Source organism: Dromiciops gliroides, chromosome 6, assembly GCF_019393635.1.
Source record: "Dromiciops gliroides isolate mDroGli1 chromosome 6, mDroGli1.pri, whole genome shotgun sequence".
Classification (NCBI taxonomy): domain Eukaryota; kingdom Metazoa; phylum Chordata; class Mammalia; order Microbiotheria; family Microbiotheriidae; genus Dromiciops; species Dromiciops gliroides.
Window position 1 is genome coordinate 173,942,408 of NC_057866.1, and position 21,087 is coordinate 173,963,494.

The 21,087-nt window shown below is 35.0% G+C and overlaps 1 pseudogene; it reads left to right on the forward strand.

The window, feature by feature from the left end:
* Nucleotides 1-10,211: 10,211 nt before the first annotated feature.
* LOC122732145 lies at nt 10,212-10,963 on the forward strand (annotated as a pseudogene).
* Nucleotides 10,964-21,087: the final 10,124 nt, after the last annotated feature.

Below are 21,087 nucleotides of genomic sequence, written 5' to 3' on the forward strand. Positions count from 1 at the left end.
CAAATTTAGCATCCACCACCATTCAAGTTCAGATATCTTAGGATATACTATTCTAAGAGACAAAACATATAGGTTTACAACCAAGAGTAATTTATCCAGAAAAACTGAGGATAATCTTTCAAGAGGAAAATGAAACAATAATAAATTAGAAAAAAGCGTTCAAAATTTCTTGATAAAAAAAAATTAGAGACAGAGCTGTAAAGAAACTTTGAAGTTCAAACACAGAATTCAAAACAAAAAAAATAAATATGATCAAATGACTAAGGATAAACTGATTATGTTTTAACATGGGGAGAAGATAGATGCTTTCCCTAAGAATCCTACCATCATCAGGGATCAGAGAGGGACTATGATTCGACAGAAGGTCTGGGAGTCATTTTCTTATGTGATGTTTAAAATCTATGTTGTGCTTGCCTTAAATTAGAAGCTTTAGCACAAGTCTTTGGGCATTAAACATTTATTAAAGCATACAGGTATTCACATGGAGGTCAGAAAGTTAAGAAAAGGTGTATCTAGCCTAGAGTTCCAGCCTGGTCTGGTTCTTCCTCAAGTCCTCCACCACACATCTGCTTCAATCATGAACTCACTAGCAAACTGATTGTGGAAGCTTTTTATAGGTCTAGAACAGAGGTGGTCCTTATGCACTGCTTCAAGATGATTGGTTGGCATCCTCCAAATCCATTGGTTCACTGAACTTGAAGGTGTTCTCACATTAAGTTCAAAGTCTAGCTTCTGGAACAATACCTTCTTAAGGGCTAGCCAGGTATGATTACAATCTAGTTAACTTTGAAGTAAACTTATCAGCAGTCAATCACTCTCACTTGATACAATCAGTTTAGATTAATCTCCAGGTGGGTCTTTGAGTATCTGCTAAATCCCATTATTTTATCACACTTACATTTTGATGAGATTAAGAGATGAATAGAAAAGAAAGGGAAGTGAATATGCTGAAGGGGAAAGATAGCAAAGATGTTAAAAGTTATCTCCCATAATTAAAGCACACAAGCAGAAGTCCATACAAACAAGGAAGGATTGGGGCAGCAGTTGATACTTGGACCTCTCTTCTCACTCTCATGTGAACTGATCAAAAGGGAAAATATAGGCTCTTGATATCCCCAGAATTTAGCCCAGTTCCTGGCACATTGAATAAATGTCTGATGGACACACATGCAACTGGGTATAGAAATATATTTTATTTAACAGGTAAACAGAACAGAAAGGGGAGAAGGGACAGGAGAAGAATAAAAGGGAGGGTGGTTTAAGGGCAAGATTTGTTCTTAGCAAAAAAAACTCTAAGGATGTATAAAAGTATTTAAAGTACCTCTTTTTCAAACAATGAATTGGAAAATAAGAAATTGCCCACCAATACTTTTTATCAATGAGGAAACTAAGGCCCAGGGAGTTTAAATTGTCCAAGATCACATAAATGGTAAATCATAGATAACAGACTTAAATCCAAGTTCTTTGAATCGAAGACCTTAAACTTTTCTACCAAGCCATGATACTCGGGGGTATAGATTACTTCTGGAAATGGTTTAGAATCTCAATCATCTTCAACCTTTTACTTTCCTTCATGTTCTGTTTGAAACCAATCACCAAGTCTTGTTAAATCACTTTTATCAACATTTTGTGCATATTTTCTCTCATAGCACACAACACTTCACCTAGCTCAGCTTTTCATCATCTGTCACCTAGATTAATTTGACTTCCTATTATTTTTCTCATTGTCTTATCTCTATTCTCTTCATTCCAAAGATGTCAAATTGATGTGCCTAGAGGGCAGGCCTGATGATTTTCAACTAAAGAAAAGTCAGCGACTTAATTTTATATTTAGCATAAGATAAAAACTCCTTAATTTGTCATTTAAAGTCTATCAAAATCTTGCCCCTGTGTTTCTAGACTTATTCAACTTCTCCAGACATTTCACATGTATAGAAATATATGTTCAACATTCTTGGCCAACTAGCCTCATTTCTGTTTCCCTGTGTCAAAGAATCCATCTTCCACCCCTTTGTCTTAGTACTAAGAACCCTCACCCTCATGCCTAGAATGGTTTCCCTTCTCATTTGAATCTCTTAGAATCCTTAACTTGTTTCAAGTATCAAGTCTTATTCTACATAAATTCACTCCTGATCACTTGTTAGTCTTCCTCCCAATTACCTTTTATTTACTTTGCATAGACTCTTTATTTTATTATCTAACTACATTTTGCCCCATGATACATGTTGCATTCTTGTTAGGTGGTGATAAAGACTCTTTTGTTGCTGTTGTCATTTTTTGTTTGTTTTCTTTTTTCTTTTTTGTTTTCTTTCTAAATCAATGTCCTTACAAATAATGGTAGATGAGTAATAAAATTTTATTAAATTGAATAAGACCAACAATCTATACTTAATGGAGGTTTATATTTTTTATTCTGAAAAATGAAAAAAGTAAAATAAAAACAAAAATCCTATGAATGTTATATTAAAATTTAAGGTAACTTTCTGATACAAAGGATCCTCTCTAAAATGTATAGTTTGCTGCCAGCTGGATAAAAATTTTTAATAGACATGCTTCTGTGTAATCATTGAAAGCTTGGTTCCCAGCTTTTAAATATGCCTTATAAAGGGTAGAAATTATCAAATGCCTTATTGGAGTGTAGAATTGAAGGAAAACCTTTTTCTATGACCTCCATTTATTTCAATTCACTTAACTCCATCTAGAAAGGATTGCCCAGCCCTTACCAGGAAAGCATCTGTTCCTTTTACAGGACAGACACTAAGTGAAATTTGTGAGAGTCATAAAATGCCTACTTCGCTTGACAAGGAAAAACTATTCTTACTTTATATTAATATCTCATTCTCTAGTCATCTGCGAAAACTATATGTGATTTTATCCTTATAGTAATGTATAATAATTCAGCTTATGATTCTTAGGCTTTGGGGGAAAGTCTACATAATGTGTTCAATTAAACTGAATGGGGAGAAAAGTTAGTGGGTCCTAATTAACCAATCAACCAATCAATCAGCAGGCACCTGCTAAGTACCAGATTGTGACAGGCAATTGAAATAAAAAGACATAGTTGAGAAATGCTCTACCCTCAAAGAATTGACATTCTTCTATAAAAGGAGACAAGGAGTCCACATGTAAGATACAAAATAAATATATGAAAAAATTTTTAAAAAGTAATGAGGAGGAACCAGCAGCTGGGATTTTCAAGAAAGACTTCACATATAAGGTAGCATTTAAACTGAGCTTTGAAAGAAAATGGAGAATTCAAAGCAGCAGAGGATAAGGAGGAAATGCATAACAAGATGGGAGACAGTATTAAGTTCTGGGGATGGGAAATAGAACATCATATATGAAAAACAGAAAGAAGACCTATTTGACTGAACTGTTGAGTAAATGAAGAAGAATAATTTTTTAAACTGAAAAGGTAGGCTTAGGCCAGATTGTGACTGGATTTTATGCCAAACAATTGTTCCTAGAGGTATAGGGGGAATTGCAGTTTACTGAACAGGTTAGTGACATGGAGAGACCTGTATTTCAGGAATAGCACTTTGACCATTGCATGTAATAATTCCTTTTAGATGCAAGAGACTTGAGCCATGGTTCAAGAGAGCTATTATAAAAGACCAGGCAGTTGGTTATGAAAATCTGAACTAGGTTGGTGGCTATGTGAGTAAAGAGTAGACGATGACTGCAAGCAACGTCACTGAAGTAGAATGGACAATTTGGCAGATGATTCAAATAGCTACCATTAAGAAAAGTAATTGAGGTTGTGAACAAGGCTTGCTAGAAAGATGGTAGAACATATTGTTAAGAATAATGAAGGACAGAAGAAATGTTGGTTTTGAGGGAGAGATACTCATCTCTCTGTTTTAGACATGCTGTTAGAAATGTCTATGGGAAATTCAGTTTAAGATGACCAATAAGCATGTGATAATGTGACCTGAGAATATGAGACAAAAGGGAATGGTTTTATTGATTTAGGAGTCTTCAGTTTAATGATGATAGTTGGGTCAGGTAGATGGTCCAGTGGATTGAATGCTGGGCCTTAAGTTAGAAGGAGCTAAACTCAAATTAAGTCTCAGACACTTACTAGCATATATTATACTTTTGTATACATACATATATATACTTTTTTGTGTGTATATATATATATATATATTTAAATTTTTATACCTTTATATACATATCCTTTCAGAAAGATATATTTGGATATCTATACATATGCACATACATATACATATATATTCATTTATATTTGAAAGACACACACACACACACACACACAACACATATATATATATATGCAATAGGACTTACTAAGATTATTTAATTCCTGCTGCCATGAAACATAGGGCACTTAATAAATGGCTGATGAATCAATTTGAAGAGTACTCAGTCTTATGAGATATACTGAAAGATTACTTTATTTTTCAATGAGAAAACTGGAGATGATAGAGAGTAAGTGACTTTCCTAAGATCACACTTATAGTCCATAAGTGACCAAGCCAGGATTGGAATCACTTCTTCTGACTCAAAATTCAGCGCTCTTTCACTTGTACTACAATTCGTATCTATTACCCCTAATAGCACCCCATCCCCTGCACACATCCTTCATAGATTTTATAACTTTGATGGGGAAAGAAAATAGAAAATAAGGCAGTTGGCCTGTCCTGGGCAAAATATGGCCTCTGTTTGTATCTGCTCGTCTATGGTGGAAAACTGAGTACTGTCCTCCCCTTAATACTCTATTTCTCAAAGATCAACACCTTTCTCTCTAATTATCCTTCTCACCTTCAAAATTGATGTTCTGGTGTTCTATTTCCCTCAGGGCTGGATTTCCAATAGGGCTCATCTGATAAACTAATCAATGTTAAACCAGTCCAACATTATAATGAGTGTTAATTGCTTAATGGCTTATCTTCCTAGCAAAATATTTGCATTTTAGCAGGCATATAAACACAAGAAATCATTTTCTGAAGGGCTTTCTGGCACCTGGACAGGTCACAGCAAGGAATAGCTAAGGGGCCAACTTTGGTAGGATAAAGGGGTTTTGCTATCTCTGAAATGATCAGTCAGCAGTTTCTGCCTGCTCCACTCTGGAGAGGCGACAAGATGGAAAAAAAAATTTTTTACGGAGGAGTCAGGATCTTTAGAGGAAAGAAAGGTCTAAGGATAAGAATTATTTCTTGTTCATCATCATTGTCATCACCATCATCATTATCAGTCTTCCTTGAAAATAAATTTAGATGTTGTCCATCTTTTCATCTTATTGATAACTTTTGGGATGCTAATACTGTTAATTCACATATTTGCTATCTTTCAAAATTATTTAGGCAGCTATGTGGCACTTGGTGGTGGGCTTTTCTTTTCTGAAGAGGTTCCAATGAACATCAGCATGAAGTTTTGACTTGTACATGGATTGGATATGAGTGAGGTATGGTCGTGCAGTACTCATCCTCACTTTCTTCTTTAGTCATCAAAGTCCAATGGCATGACAAAGGTCAAGATGACTGGCAGTGGCCCAGCATGAAGTGGGTGACATTGACCTTTCTAAATTCATTTTATGGAAGGTGAGTTGACAAAGAGAATAGGTAGAATGAAGTTTGATTTCTCTAACAGATTTTCTCTGAGAGGGAGAGCTACCTATATATGCTTCTATTGGAGAAGGTTCAGTTGAATTCACTTCAGTTCTGTTCAATAAGCATTAAGTATCTACTTTGTGCAGTCCAATACTATGTTCCTAGTCCTACTATAGGGGTCTTGGTTGAATGAAATATCTTTGATAACAATTGAAACACTTTGTAGATTTTTACAATTTGATAATAGGACAATACAACATATTTTTAATTCAATCCAATTAGATAGAATTACTTATTAAACACTCACTATTTGCAAGATAAGAGAGGCTCTGTGGTATAATGAATGAGGAAAGATGAGTTCAAGTTCTGCCTTTGAAATAAACAAGCTGTGTGTCCATGAGTGATTTAACAATAGTGTCCCAGGCAAATTTATCTTGTTATAATGCTTAAGCTGAATTTCACCACAGTTTCTGTGCTATATTGATAAAATGAGAAATTTGAACTCTCTTCCCTCCCCCCCCCCAAATGTACAAGGTACTATACTAAGTAGAAATTGCCAGACACAGGAGCAATTTGTTTTTTTCTTTTCAAAATTTTGTCCTCAAGGAATTTACAATCCACTAGACCGAATTATTTAATTCAATCCTATTACATAAACTGATTTCAAACCTATTTTAATAAGAAGAGTTTTTCTAAGGAGCACATGACAAAATTTAAAAGGAAAAAAAATTCTACAGAGCTCCTTAGAATCATAGAATATTTGATCTGGAAGGAAGCTCAAAGTCATCTGGTATATTCTCTACCTCAAAAATAAATCTCATCTACATCATGTTGTAAAAATGCATAGACATTTCAACTTTAAAACTTCCTTCCCTCATGATGGGGCACACAGTCTCATGAGAAATTTATTTTACTTTGGCATAGCTGTAATATGGATTTTTCCCTTGGTATTTTATTTCAAAATATGTATTTAACTTTGGATTATTGTTTCCTCTTTTCTGATAGAATATAAACTCTTTGAAAGTAGAAATGGTTTCAGATTTTTAAAAAATCTGCATACTCAGCATCTAGCACAGTGTATATCTGCCCCATAGTAGGTGCTTAATAAAAGTTTAACTATTATTAATAATTAATAAAGCTTCAAGTAAATCAACTTAATGTCTAACTAATATTTGAAAATGACTATCAAATTCCTTTCTGTATTACTTCTCTGAGCTAAAATTCCTCTTTCTCTTCATCCAAACTGTGTTTAGAAGAAACAGTTTTAAGTGCTCCCAACCACCCTGGTTGATCTCTTCTGAGTGTGTTAACATGTGCCTTAAAAACAGTGGCTAACACTGAATATAATGCCTCAAACGTGTTCAGGCAAGGACAGAGTATGGTGAGATTATCAGTTGCTTTATTTGGACATGAAAATTCATTAAAAGTAAGCTAACAGTGTAGTTGTATTCTGATTTTTTTTTTAATTTCTACACCAAAATATTGATCAATATTGAATTTACCTTGAACACTCCCCCACCCACATCTTCAGGATCTTTTTTTCACATGAACAATATTTTAGGTTACATATTTATTATCTTACACTTTTGTATTAATTGATTAACTTTCTTATTTTAATTTTTTTTCCTAATTACACGTTGTGAGTGAGATTTTCCCCACCCCTTAGATATAGGTGATTTAACTATGATAAAATCATTTTGTAGACTACAAACTTTGATTTAACATGTTTAGGTCTTCTTTAGTAGCTTAAGCAAATAATAATGGGTAATGACAGATATTATTAGAGCTGATATAAATGGTATATTATAAACTGGTCTAGAAACCACATAACTGATATCCATCAACTCAATTTCAATTGTGGTTAGGTGACTCCCAATCAGCTTAAAGGTCAAATACAAAAAATAGTAAATTCTGAACTGAAAGGGACCAATCAGAGCAAGAGAGAGGTTGGAACATTAGTATGGTGGACAGCCAGACAGCCAGATATTGGCAATCAACTTGGTGGAAAGCCACCAGATAATCATCATTTATGGAGGAAAAACCAAATGCTTAGGCAACTGGATGATGACAGACTAATGGTTTCTTTCTCTCTACTTCATACTTATAATAAATGTACCACAGGGATCATGTTAAAATTAGGGGAGGATCTTATTGTGTATAAATATCCACGGATCCTGAGGCTCAGGGTCTTTTGGGTTCTAGACACAATCCCTCTCTCAATAAACCTATTTTCTTTACTTGGAAACTAATTTTTCTTCACCTAATGCTGCAACTCAGAAATTTTTGCAACAATGTAAAGATATTTTTTGAGTTTTCAATTTTTCTCCCATGCTCCCTTCCTTCCCCCCTCCCAAAACCAGCAAGCAATATGATATAGTTTATACATTACAATCATGTTAAATATATTTCCACATTAGTCATGTTGTAAGAGAAGAGGAAGAACAAAAGGGAAAAATGCAAGAAAGAATAAATAAGAATATTAACAAAAAAAAAGAACAACAAAAGTGAAAATACTATGCTTCAATCTGCATTCAGACTCCACAATTCTTTTTCTGAATGTGGAGAGTATTTTCCATCATGAGTCTTTTGGCATTATATAGGATTTAATTAACTTTTAATTTATTTTTTCCCTAGTAAAGGACTTAAATTTAGCCCTATTAAATTACATCTAATTAGAGTCAGCTCTCTTTTTTAGCCTATAGAGAGAGGGTTTGTTTTTCTGGAACCTGTTTCACTCATTCAATGGCAGGCAGTGTGTTAGTGTTACTTTATTTTGCCAGTGCATTCTCTGGAACTTCCCTCAGTGCCTGAGAACTGCTCTCCCTGGTTCTTCTCCACACCTCTTCCCCATTCCAGCATTCTTTTCTTATTTGTGATTTTCTTCTAAAATCTCCTTTTTGGTGAGGGGCTCAGATCAGCCATTCTTTATTCTCCTCCCAAACTTGCTTCTTACTCTGGAATTTTCCATAGTGCTTTCACGGAAAAACTCCTGAAATTGCTTTTCATTTCATTTTTACAAGTTGTCTTCCTCCTTTAAACTGAAATACCCTTGAGGGGTAGGCACTTTCTTTTTTTATTTTCATGTGCATTTCTCCAGTGATTAGCACAGTACCTGCTACATGGTAAGTATTTAGTAAGCATTTAATTGCCTTCCTGGTTGCAGAGAATTTGTTGCCAGCCTGAGAGTCAGGAAGTTCTAGATTCATGTCCACCTCTGAGACATACTGTCTTCATGATAATGAGGGATTCATTAGCTTAACAGTGTTTCAGACAATTTTCTAAGACTAAGCTGTGGAACAGTCATCTACATTCATAGAAAGAAATTGCTGAAAAAAGGTATTCCCTATGCCAATAAAATTACATGTTAAGACCAAAACTATATCTACTTATCAAACTAGATTCATGTAGAAAACTTATTGGATATTTTAACTTGCCCTACTCATAATTAAATGGACTTCTGAAACCAATGCCTCCACTACCAAAGAAAATTTAGAGTTGACTATCATGTAAATATTTCTGTTGAAATACCTCCCACTTCCCCCAAAAAAGATATAGAATTTAAGGAAAGGTAAATTTGAAAAAATTTTTTTGTATGACTATTGCTAGATTTCTTGTAGTCCCCCTATGAACATATTGATTTTTGGTTATGTAATGATTGGAATGATGCCACCTACTGGAGACTTGCTGTGGGAAAGCTCTGCCATGAGGAAAATGCCTCAGAGGTATTGTGGCTTTTCCTTGGCGTCAGGAAATGACGTTTGCTCATGGGTGCTGTCTATCAAGGCTACCAGCTAATCAAATTGAGAAGCCTCCTATTTTCTGGGAGGAGACAGGAAGGAGGAAAGAGAGCCTGCGCGGAGAGCTCTCACTCTTTGGGTTCCTGATTTGATGGTGGTGGTGGCAGCAGAGGACTTCACAGGAAATTTGAGGAAAGATAGGAATGCTAGTCTGTTGGAATTCTGTTCTCAATCTTTTTCTTTCTATTTTTCAATAAACCCTTAAAAACCTAAACTCGTTTTATCAGTGATTTTAGTCAATTTCCCCCAAAACTGGGGGAACAGATTAGAATCCACATTTAGAATCTTAAATTACACAGTTATAAAAATGGATTTCCTTTGGTTCTACATTTATTTTATTCTGTTGGCTACCTTTGTAGAATATCTCTTGATAAACAGTATGTATTTTTCTTAATGACTGACTTTATCGACATCCCTATGCTTGCTTTTATTTTATAATCAATTGGCATTTCTATAGGGAAGTTCTTTGAAACCCAGATACTTAGCCAATTACAAGAAAGACCTGAAAAAAGAACTCTATGCTGATAACTGAAATAAACTGTGAGATAAATGTCTAACCCTAGCATGAAACGGGAAACAAAAAAAGAATCTATTACAATGGCATTTAATACAATGGAAGGGACACTGAACTAGGATAGAAATGTCAAAAAAATAGAGCAACTGGAACCTGGAAAACTGCTTCAGCAACTAGTATGATGCAGACCTGAGCCCCGCCAGGCACAAGGAGACCAAACATGGCAGCCATGCACTGCAACATTCTGACTATTAATTTGATATCTGCTTTCACTCTGTCCAAAAGAACAAAATTTGTACACTTTGGACAATACCAGATGTCATTGACCAGATGTGGTTGCCTGTAACGCAGCCTAGATGACTCATTGAGTGACACTATGGAGGTCTGACAGGCCTTAGCAAAGCATAGTTAACTGCTAAGCATGATGAGGCCCAGCTGGAGATATGGCAATGATACTAGAACATCCCAATATCTCCAATAGAGCTCAGCCATACCTTCTAAGGCAACGGTAGCAAGGACTGTAGCTATGTAGATTTTACTAAGGATTATCTGCTCTCCTGTGAAAACCTGGAATACATCACTGCCTAGACTCTATATTTCCCCAGTGAAGAAATTGTCCTGTATATAAAGGAAGAAAGATGTGTTCTGACTTTAGCCCATGGCAATAGTCTTTGAGGGATAGTCAAACATCTTGAGAGTGCATCTCAAGAAACAATCATGGAGCTGAATCTGCCCACTGGCATTCCCATATTAGTTGAAGAAGAATCTGAAACCCGTCAAGCCCATGGAGTTCCTCAGGGATGAAGAGACTGTATGCAAAGTCATGGAGGCTGTGGCAGCCCAAGCCAAGGCCAAGAAGTGAAAGCAAGGTACCAGAATGTGCCAGCAGTATCCAGGTCCCTCCTTTCTCACTGCCCCCAACATATGTCTCCCCTACCTACTCCACACGCTCACCATTGCCTTAGGGATCACAAGATATAGCTGCAGGTGGGGAACTGATGGATCTTTTTTCTCATTTTTTCCTCTCCATTTCAGACCAATTCCTTTCTCCTGTTACCCCTCCCCTTAACCACTTTAATTAAATTCCTCCAGGGAGGTTTGGCTCAATAAGGACCTGGTTAGGGTTTAGGCATGGGGACATAGTAAGAAGTGACCAAAGTGCAGAGTTGAAAGAAGCAATTGTGGTAATTATTTGTATGAACCAGTCCTGCCAGTAGGGCAGCCTTCTCATGGGCTGTTATAGGAAGCTGCCTATAATACAAGTGGGTCATTTAATGAGTCATCGGTTGTTTTTTTTTTTTTTTGATATTTCTTTCCTTACTTAAGAAAAATGGATCTTTGAGGTTGAGATTATGTCCTAATGTCTATTTGTTGCATTTATATTACCCCTTCTTTTTTCTTATGCCCATTCCCTTACACTTTCTTGTTGGGTAGGAGAGATTTCTAATTCCAACTGAGTATATGTACATATTCTTCCCTCTGTGAAACATTTCTGATGAGTGAGCTTCAATTGTTGTTTGTCAAACACCATTTTCCCTTCCATTGTAAAAGCTCTCCCTTACATGAATTTTTGGGACATAATTTTCCCCATTTTCTTCTCTTTCCCCCCTTCTCTCAGTGCATCCCTCTTTCTTCTTTTTTTTAAAATTTTCTTTGAGATCATCTCAATATAATTCACTGATACCAATGTCCTCTATCTAACTGTCCTAACAATGATAAAGTTCTTATGAGTTACATTTACCATCTTCCTATATAAGAATGTACACAACTTAACCCTATTTAGAACCTTATGATACCTCTTTGATGTTTACATTTTATTCTGCTCTTGATTCTTGACATTTAAATGTCAAATATCTTATTCAACTCTGGTCATTTTTATCAGGAATGCTTGAAAGTCCTTTATTTCATTAAAACATTTTCCCATGAAGGATTATACTCAGGTTTTCTTAATAGGTTATATTTGGTTGTAATATTGGTTCCTTATTCTTCTGCAATATCATATTCCAAGCCATTCACTCCTTTCGTTTGGAAGCTGCTAAATCTTGTGTGATTATGATTGTGTATCTAAAAGATTCGAATGATTTCTTCCCACCTGCTTTCAATATTTTCTCCTTAATCTGGGAACTCTGGGATTAGGCAATGATATTCGTTGGAGTTTTCCTTTTGAGTTCTGTGTCAGGAGACGATCTGTGAATTCTTTATTTTTTATCTTCTGGATCTAAGTTATCTGGGTAGTTGTTTTATACAGATTCTCTCAATATTATGTCTAGACTTATTTTTATCATGATTCTCAGGTAATCCAATAATTCTTAAATTATCTCTCCAGGATCTATTTTCCAGGTCACATTTGAAATGAGATGTTACACCTTCTACCTTCTTTTTGTTTCCATTCTTTTGCCTTTGTTTTATTATTTTTTTTCTTTTTCACAGTCTTTAGCTTCCATTTGCCCAATTCTAATTTTTAAGAAATTATTTTCTACAGTCAATTTTTGTAACTCTTTTTCCATTTGGATTATTCTGCTTTTTTAAGGACTTCTTTTCTGGCTAATTCTCCTTCCTCTCCCCAAGATGTCATTTTCTTCAGTAATTTTGTACATCTTTTACCAAGCTGTTAATTTTCTTTTTCATAATTTTCTTGCATCACTCTCATTTAATTTCCTAAATTTCCATTTGCCACTCATCTCTTTTTTACCAAACCTCTTACAGAAATTCTTGTTGGGCTTTCATCCAAATGGACTTTTTCTTTGATGCTTTCTTTATAGCTGATTTCATTTTCTCTTCTTCTGAGTTTATATCTTGGTTCTTCAAAGCCTTTATAAAAGCTTTTTATGGTCAAGTTCTTTTGTTGTTGTTTTTGGTTGCTCATTTTCTGAGACTATTTCTTGACTTTGAATTGTATGTTAAAATATGGCCATCTAGGACTAGGAAGACACTGTCCCAAGATTCAGGCTTTTTCATTGTTTAGAGGACAATGTTGGAAAAGTTCAGCTGGGTTTATATGTTTATTCTGCCATCTTGGCTCTGTTCTCCATGTATCATCCTTCAAAGTTCAGCTCTACTCAAGTCTCTAACACCAACTTCCCTGGGTTGCTTTAATATTTAGTGTTCTCTCTCAGGTAAATTTTGTATGTTTTTCAGTAATTTTTTAAATTGATTTTCTTGTACAATTTTTAACTCTGATATATGATTGTCAAGTTTATGGCATAGTGGATAGAGCACTAACCTTAGATTCCAGAACATCAAGGATAAAATTTTGATTTAGAAACTCATTGGCTATGTGATCCTGATTGTGAATTTATTTTATTTTATTTTTTGCGGGGCAATGGGGGTTAAGTGACTTGCCAAGGGTCACACAGCTAGTAAGTGTTAAGTGTCTGAGGCCAGATTTGAACACAGGTACTCCTAACTCCAGGACTGTTGCTCTATCTACTGTGCCACCTAGCTGCCCCAATTGTGAAATTTAAATATGTTCAGCTTCAGTTTCTTCATCTATAAAATGTGGATAATAATCTTCCCCAGGGTATTGTTGAGCACTAAAATCTCTAACTAGGCTACAAATAGGGTTATTGTGAGGAACAATTGAGATAATAAATATAAAGAGCTTCTCAAACCTTAAAAATGTCCTATAATTATTTCTTGTCATTATCATTATTTTTACCATCCTCATCCTCATCTCTCTCCAATGAAAATATAAATTATTTTATGGTATAGAATTTGTTTTATATTGATTTAAATCTTGCTCAATATTATCTATATGTGTGTGCAGGAAATATTTATTAGATTGATATACTGATATTGAGTTATTAAGTTGAAGTATCAAGATGTTTTTTCCTGAGCATTTTGTATTGCTTCCTCTCCTACTTTTTAAGATTTCATGACTCTTCAATAATTTTAAATGGTTTTTAACTTTATAGATATAAGACTTCATAAGGTATTATGAATTTTATGAGTCACTTTCAGTAAATATATTTAGTTTTTCCAAAGTCATCGAAGATGGATATAATGCCAGAGAGTATAAAATATCCTAAGGGACATTGTATTATAACAATGTGAACATCATTCATTCATTCAATAATTCATTCATTCATTATATTCTAGCAAACATTACTTGTCTTCCTGGAGATTGGAATTTAGAAGAGGGAAAAAGACTCATAATCAGATAGATGGACATTTAACTAAATGGCCAAATCAAGGATTTATAAAAGAAAATGGATATATCAATCACTCACTACATTATAATCAATACTTTGGGGTCCAAATGCCACCTTCCCCTTTCTACTGTTCTCTAATTACAACTATATTCTGTACCATGGGTCAATAGGTGGCAAAGTGGATAGAGTGCTAGGCCTGGAGTCAGGAAGACTTGTCTTCCTAAGTTAAATCGGGCCTCAGACATTTAGTATGTGTGTGACCATGAGAAAGTCAATTTACCCAGATTTTCTTAGTTTCCTCATCTAAAAATGACCTAGAGAAGGAAATGGCAAATTACTTCAGTATCTTGGCCAAGAAAACGTGAAATGGATTCATAAAATGTTGGGCATGACTGAAAAAATAACTGAATATTCTAAGCTGCCTATAATCATCAAACTATATTATATATAAAAAAGATTTTTGAATGATTTTCTTTAATTTAATTGGCATTTATTGTTGTGTATTCATCTTCTTTAACATATGTAGACATATTTGAAATCACAAATTCCTTTTTTTTTTTCTCTGTGTTGTTATATTTATCAGAGTCTTGGTCCATCTTCAAGATTTCCAGCTGAGTCAAACCCCTGTACTTTAGATAATTGCCAACATCTTTAAAACTATTCACTGAGTTTCCTGTTTAAGATGCTGTCTGCAAACCTCCCACATGGTAGTGTGTGGCACTAAAATTTGCAGACTAATTAAGTAGGCTACAAAATAGACCCTCATGTTGCCTCTACATAAACAAAGTACCTCTAGATAGTGCTGATCTTTGGAGAACTTATTATATGTGCGTGTCTACATGTGAAGACACTGTGACCTAACCAAAAATACTTTCCCTCCCTTTACACACACTATTTGTTCAGGCCAATGGGAGCCCACCTCAGTAAAATATTTCTTTCAGGTTAGAAATTTTTTTTTTTTTACCTCTAAAATGTACCTTGATTTAATTACTGATGAGAGGCGGCATATCATAAATCTTATTAGTTAAACCTTAGGAAAGATTTGTTGACAGCTGAGTGCAAAGTACTGAAGATTGACATTTAAGATAGGGCGCTGAGAAGGAGGGAAATGTGAGTATCATGATAATTATGTTGGGTAGATCACTTTACCTCTGGAGGCTTCTGTTTGTTTATCTGTACAACTGGGGCTTAGGTCATACATTCTCTAAAACAAGGCTTCTTAAAAAGGGGTCAATGAGGTATGTATGCATGTGTATACACAATACACATATGCGCATATACATACATATATGTAATTATGTATTTGTGTGTAAGCATGTATATTTATATAATTGTATTTGCATACATAACTTTATTTTATTATAATTTACTTTGAAATCTTATTTTATTTTATTAATTTTAAAACATTATTCTGAGTTGCCATTCAATAAGTTCCACAAGACTGCTAAAGTTATCTATGACACAAGCTTTTACCTCTACAATCATTTGATTCCTTGATCCTACTAAGAGCAATGCAAAGGGGATATAAGAAAGTGGCAAAGAAACATTATCTACTTTCAAACTTTTTCCTAATGGATCTATGAAGCAAGAAAACAGCAGCTGCTACCAATAACCTTGAAGAAACTACCAGTCTCCCAACTTCCTATGTGAATCTGGCTGTAATCAATTTCCAAGGCTTCTGCTGTGGTATTTCTAAACTGGCCCTGAAAATGCAAAGTGTTCTATTTAGGAGTGAAAGCAAGGCCTCTTTCCAGCAGCACACGACAGCATTTAGAAAGCTGATTAACTGAGTAGCTTTCTTTGGGAAACTAGGAAGCACAGTGGATAGAGTCCCAGGCCTAGACTCAGGAAGACTCATCTTCCTGAGTTCATATCTGCTCTCACACACTTACTAGTTGGATGATGCTGGGGAAGTCAATTAACCCATTTGCTTCATTTGTAAAGTGAGCTGGAGAAGAAAATGGCAAACCACATTTTTGACATGAAAGTCGCAAGTGGGCTCAGAAAGAGTATAACACAGCTGAAAATGGCTAAACAATGATTTTTCTGTGTCTATATTTGTATTCCCTATGTTGCTTGTGTCTCTCTAGGGTGTCAAATGGAGTGGGTAATCCAAACTTTAAGCTACTAGAGGTTTTGAATCAAATGTCTTACACCAAATGTTTTTGATGGTGATACAGACTCTTTGTTTCAAGGTACCCAAAACTCCTCAGCTCTTTCCTATTCTTTCAGGTCACTGCTCTCTATTGAGAAAAGTCATATGGACACTGGCAGTCAGATGTCCCAATACTGTGATATCTTTTACTTCATGTGAATGCACATACTGAAACTAAAGAAGGTGAAAGGTGTAATTTCCTGCTTGGGAATCAGGACTAACTGAGTTCTGTTATTCACTAGGCCATTTCTTTTCTTTTCTTTCTTTCTTTCTTTTTTTTTTTTTTAGTGAGGCAATTGGAGTAAGTGACTTGCCCAGGGTCACACAGCTAGTAAGTGTTAAGTGTCTGAGGCCAGATTTGAACTCAGGTACATCCTGATTCCAGGGCCGGTGCTCTATCCACTGCGCCATCTAGCTGCCCCACACTAGGCTATTTCTTAAGGAAGCTTAATACCATAACCTTGGTTATGGAGGAGGAACTCAAAAAGAAATACAGATGGACTCTCTTTATTACTCTTCTTCTCTATAACTACCTGACAAATAAATGGAAATCTGATTCTACCTTGTGCAGAAGAGCAATACAAAATCATACATATTGTGAGTTCTTAGAACTGACACTAAAACACAAAGTTTTTTTTAAAATAAAGTGCATTAAGTTAATAAGAATGAGCTGCTTGACTCATGAGCTGCCTCCTCAGCAACTGTTCATGAACTCTCTAATGATATGATGAACACAAAGGCAACATAACATTCTTCATACACCCCCTTGTGTATTTTGTTCGATTTTGATGATGTATTATACTGTAAAAATCCTGTTGGAATTATAAAAAAATTTAAAAATAAACTTTATTCATTGATAACTTGTTGAGGTTTAACCATGGATAGGAATGGGGAAAGAAACTGGATCTGTGAATTCCTTGGCATAGGGAACTCCCACTTGAGGAAAGAACCTCTTCCAATTGAGTTCAGCCCTTTCTTTAACATTTATAATCTTCTTATTGTTGCTATTTATCCTTCATTCTGAAAGACGACCTTGATATCAGAGTGATGTCATGACTTGCAGTGAATTGTATTAAACTGAGGAAGCACTGTTTTTAATCTTATAGAGTCACCTCGAACACAGGAAGGATCAATAACTTGCCCAGGATAATATTGCTTATATATGTGTCAGAAGCAGGACTTAAATCAAGGTCTTCTTGTCTTCAAGATCTGATCTCTAGCCACTGTATCACACTGCCTCTATTAGTTGTAGATGTGTGGTTTCAAATTATATTCCAGGTTTTTCTGAAATTATCCTACTTGTTATTTCTTATAGCACAATAATATATCCCATCACCATCATATACCACAAATTCTTTAGTCATTCCCAAATTGACGGACGTTCCTTTGATTTCCAATTCTTAGCCACCACAAAAGAAGCTCCTATAAATATTTTTGAAAAATAGGTCTTTTTCTCTTTTGGGAGATGTCCTTGGAATATAAGCCTAACAGTGGTATTGCTGGATCAAAGGGTACGCACAGTTCTCTAGCCCTTTGGGTATAATTCCAAATTGTTCGCCAGAATGGTTGGAGCTTTTCCCAACCCCACCAACAGTGGATTAGCATCCCAGTTTTCCCATATCCCAAACAACATGCAATATTTGCCACTCTTATAGGTGTAAGTGGTAACTCAGAGTTGTTTCAATTTGCATTTCTCTGATCAATAGTGATCTAGTGCATTTTTTAATATGATTATAGAAAGCTTTGATTTCTATGTCTGAAAACTTCCTGTTCATATGCTTTGATCATTTATCAATTGGGGAATGACTAGTATATTTTATAAATTTGATTCAGTTTTCTTTATAATTGAGAAATGAGACCTTTATCAGAGATATGTGTTTGAATTTTTTCTCAGTTTTCTGCTTCCCTTGTAATCTTGGTTACATTAATTTTGTTTGTGCAAAAACTTTTAAATTTTATATAACCAAAATGATCTATTTTACATTTTGTTTTGCTCTCTTTATCTTCTTCGACCCTATGTTTTTCCTCTGCTGATAAATCTGCCTACAAATCTGACAAATAAATGATTCCATGCTGTCTTAATTTGCTTATGGTATTATCCTATGAACTGATGTTTAGTGAAGTGAGCAGAATCAAGAGAACATTGAGCACAGAGACAGCAATACTATTTGATGAAGAACTGTGAATAACTTAACTATTCTTAGCAATACAATGATCTACGACAATCCCAAAGGGCTATAGATGAAACATAGTATTCATTTCCAAAGAAAGAACTTATATTGATTGAATACAGACTGAAGCATGCTATTTTTCACTTTCTTTCATTTTTTTTCTTTTATTCAATTTTTGTACAAAATTACTAATATGGTGATGTTTTACATAATCATACATGTATAACCCATATCTGATTGTTTACCCCTTGAGGGAGTAGGGGGGAGTGAAGGAGGGATGGAAATTGAAATTCAAAACTACAAATAAAAATGTTTATTATTTTAGAAAAATGAAAAAAGCTAAAAAATATATTTCATCATATAATTTTAGAACTATAAAATAGTTTAAAGATCAGCTACTCCATCTCCACTTAGTTTACAGGTAAATTAACTGAGGTTGAATGGTTGTGATTTGTCTGTGGCCACACAGTGAGGATGGAAGCAAAGCCTATAATTTGGGTCTCCTGACTCCCAGACCCAAACATATTCCCTTATTTCAAAATGAAACCCAGATTAGGTCAATTCAACAAATAATAATTTTGATGTATTTCCTCTCACATTGTAACTTAATATTTTGCATAGATTTTGAAGGCTCTCTCTCTCTCTCTCTCTAATCTACTACTATTCTACCTACCCAAACTTTTATGTTCTCTCTACTCATAAAAATATTATCCATTCTATTTTGGTTGCTCTATGCATTTTCTTGAGAACATGCAATATTCTTTATCTATGTAGTACTACTTAAATATTAACTATTTTGGACTATTACAATGTTTTAAAAAATGACCTCACATTTGTATGGTAGAAGCAACATGCCAAGTACTATGTAAAGCAAATGTAATATATACAGGATGAGTTGATAGAAATCTCAGAGAGAAATCACTAGCACTATGGGGAGAGGGGGCAGGAAAACATTCTTGAAGCATTTTGGATTTTAGTTGAGACTTAATGGAAACCAGGGAAGCCAAGGGATAACATTCCAGATATAGGGAATAGTCAGAGAAAATGCACTGAATTGGAATATGGCATGTCTTATGTGAGGAACACCATGGAAGCAAAAGTCACTGGATAAAAATAGTCAGAGAAGAATGAAATTTTAAAAGACTGGAAAGGTGGGAAGAGGCCAGGTTATGGATGTCTTTAAAATAAATATTTTATTATTTTTAATCCTGGAGGCAAAAGGGAGTCACTCAGATTCAATAAAGGGGTGACATGGGTATACCTGAAATTTAGAGAGATCACTTTGATAGCTGGATTGAGAGATTCCAGGGAAGGAGTCAACCAGAAAGTGCAGGCATGAAGAAAAAAGTAAGGAAAGCTGTTAAGACTGGAAAAAAATATATCTATGTATATGCTGCATAAAAATAATAATTAAATCCATGGGAGCTGATAAGCTCTACAAGACAAATAGTATACAAAAAAAGAGGAGATATACTAGAGCAGAGTCTTAGAGGCCACCCATAGATAGTCAACATAATCTTCTAGATGAAGATCTAGGAAAGGAGTGTAAGAAACAATCAGCCATGTAGGAAAATTAGGAGAGAGCAGCATTTTAAGAACCAAGAGAAAAGAAAATACCAAGATGAAGGTGACTGACAGTTTCAAAGAATGAAGAAGAGTCAAGAAGGATGAGGATGGATAAAAGAGTATCATATTTGGGAATTAAGAGATCATTGGAAAACTTCATAGAATGCTATTTTAGTTGAATTTTGAGATCAGAAGCAAGAATTCAGAGAGTTAAGAAGAGAGGAAAAGGGAAAGGATGCACAAAATGTAGGTGGTCTGCTCAAAATGTTTAGCCATGAAAGTGGAAAGAGATGTAGCCAAATAGCTAGTAGGGATGGACTGTTTCAGTAAATGCTTTCTTTTCCCCTTAAGATGAGGAAGTCATGAGCACATCTGTAGGCAGTAGAGAAGCAGCCATTAGAAATACAGAGGGTGATGATTAATGAGAGAGTAGTAATGATTGAGGGGACAATTTCTTGGAATAGATGGGATGGAATGAGATTATTTGTCTAGGAGATAAGATTTCTGTTGGCATGGAGAATGACAACCCCTTTATGTGAAATGGGTGAAGGAGGAGATAGTAGTAGAAGATATCTAAGTGATATAAAATGAAGAGGATGGAAAAAGGGGAGTTCTTAGTGAATATTCTCACTTCTTTTCAGTTAAATATGGAAAAATTGCTCTACTGGGAGGGGTAAGGGACAACCAGGCGAAGCTTGAGATGAGGGAAAAAAGAAAAGATTGAGAAAAGCTACTATGGTGAGCAAGTTAGTGAAGGTAAGAAGTAATTTCTTAACATTCCTCTTCTATCTCCCATGACACATCTCTGCCCACAAAGTAACTTCTCAGTGTATTGTTATAATGATTGATTTGTACCTCTGCAAAGAAATCCCAGCATGAAATGGGGACAGAACAATGACAAATGAGGAACTGAAGGTATAACTATTTTTTCCCCCTTTGGTTTCAATCATTCTTTTAACTGGTATTTAAACTCCATAGTTATAAAAAGCCCTCTAATTCTTCATTGTGGCATGAAGGGAAATCTGGATTCTCCCAGGCTATGACAACAGAGCATAAACCCTGTTGGCTTTTAAAAGCTGGAAAGTTTTACAGTACTTACCTGGTGATCCATTGTCTCTATTGTCTAGGCATCAGTCTACCAAAGCTCAGAGGGCTTGTGTACC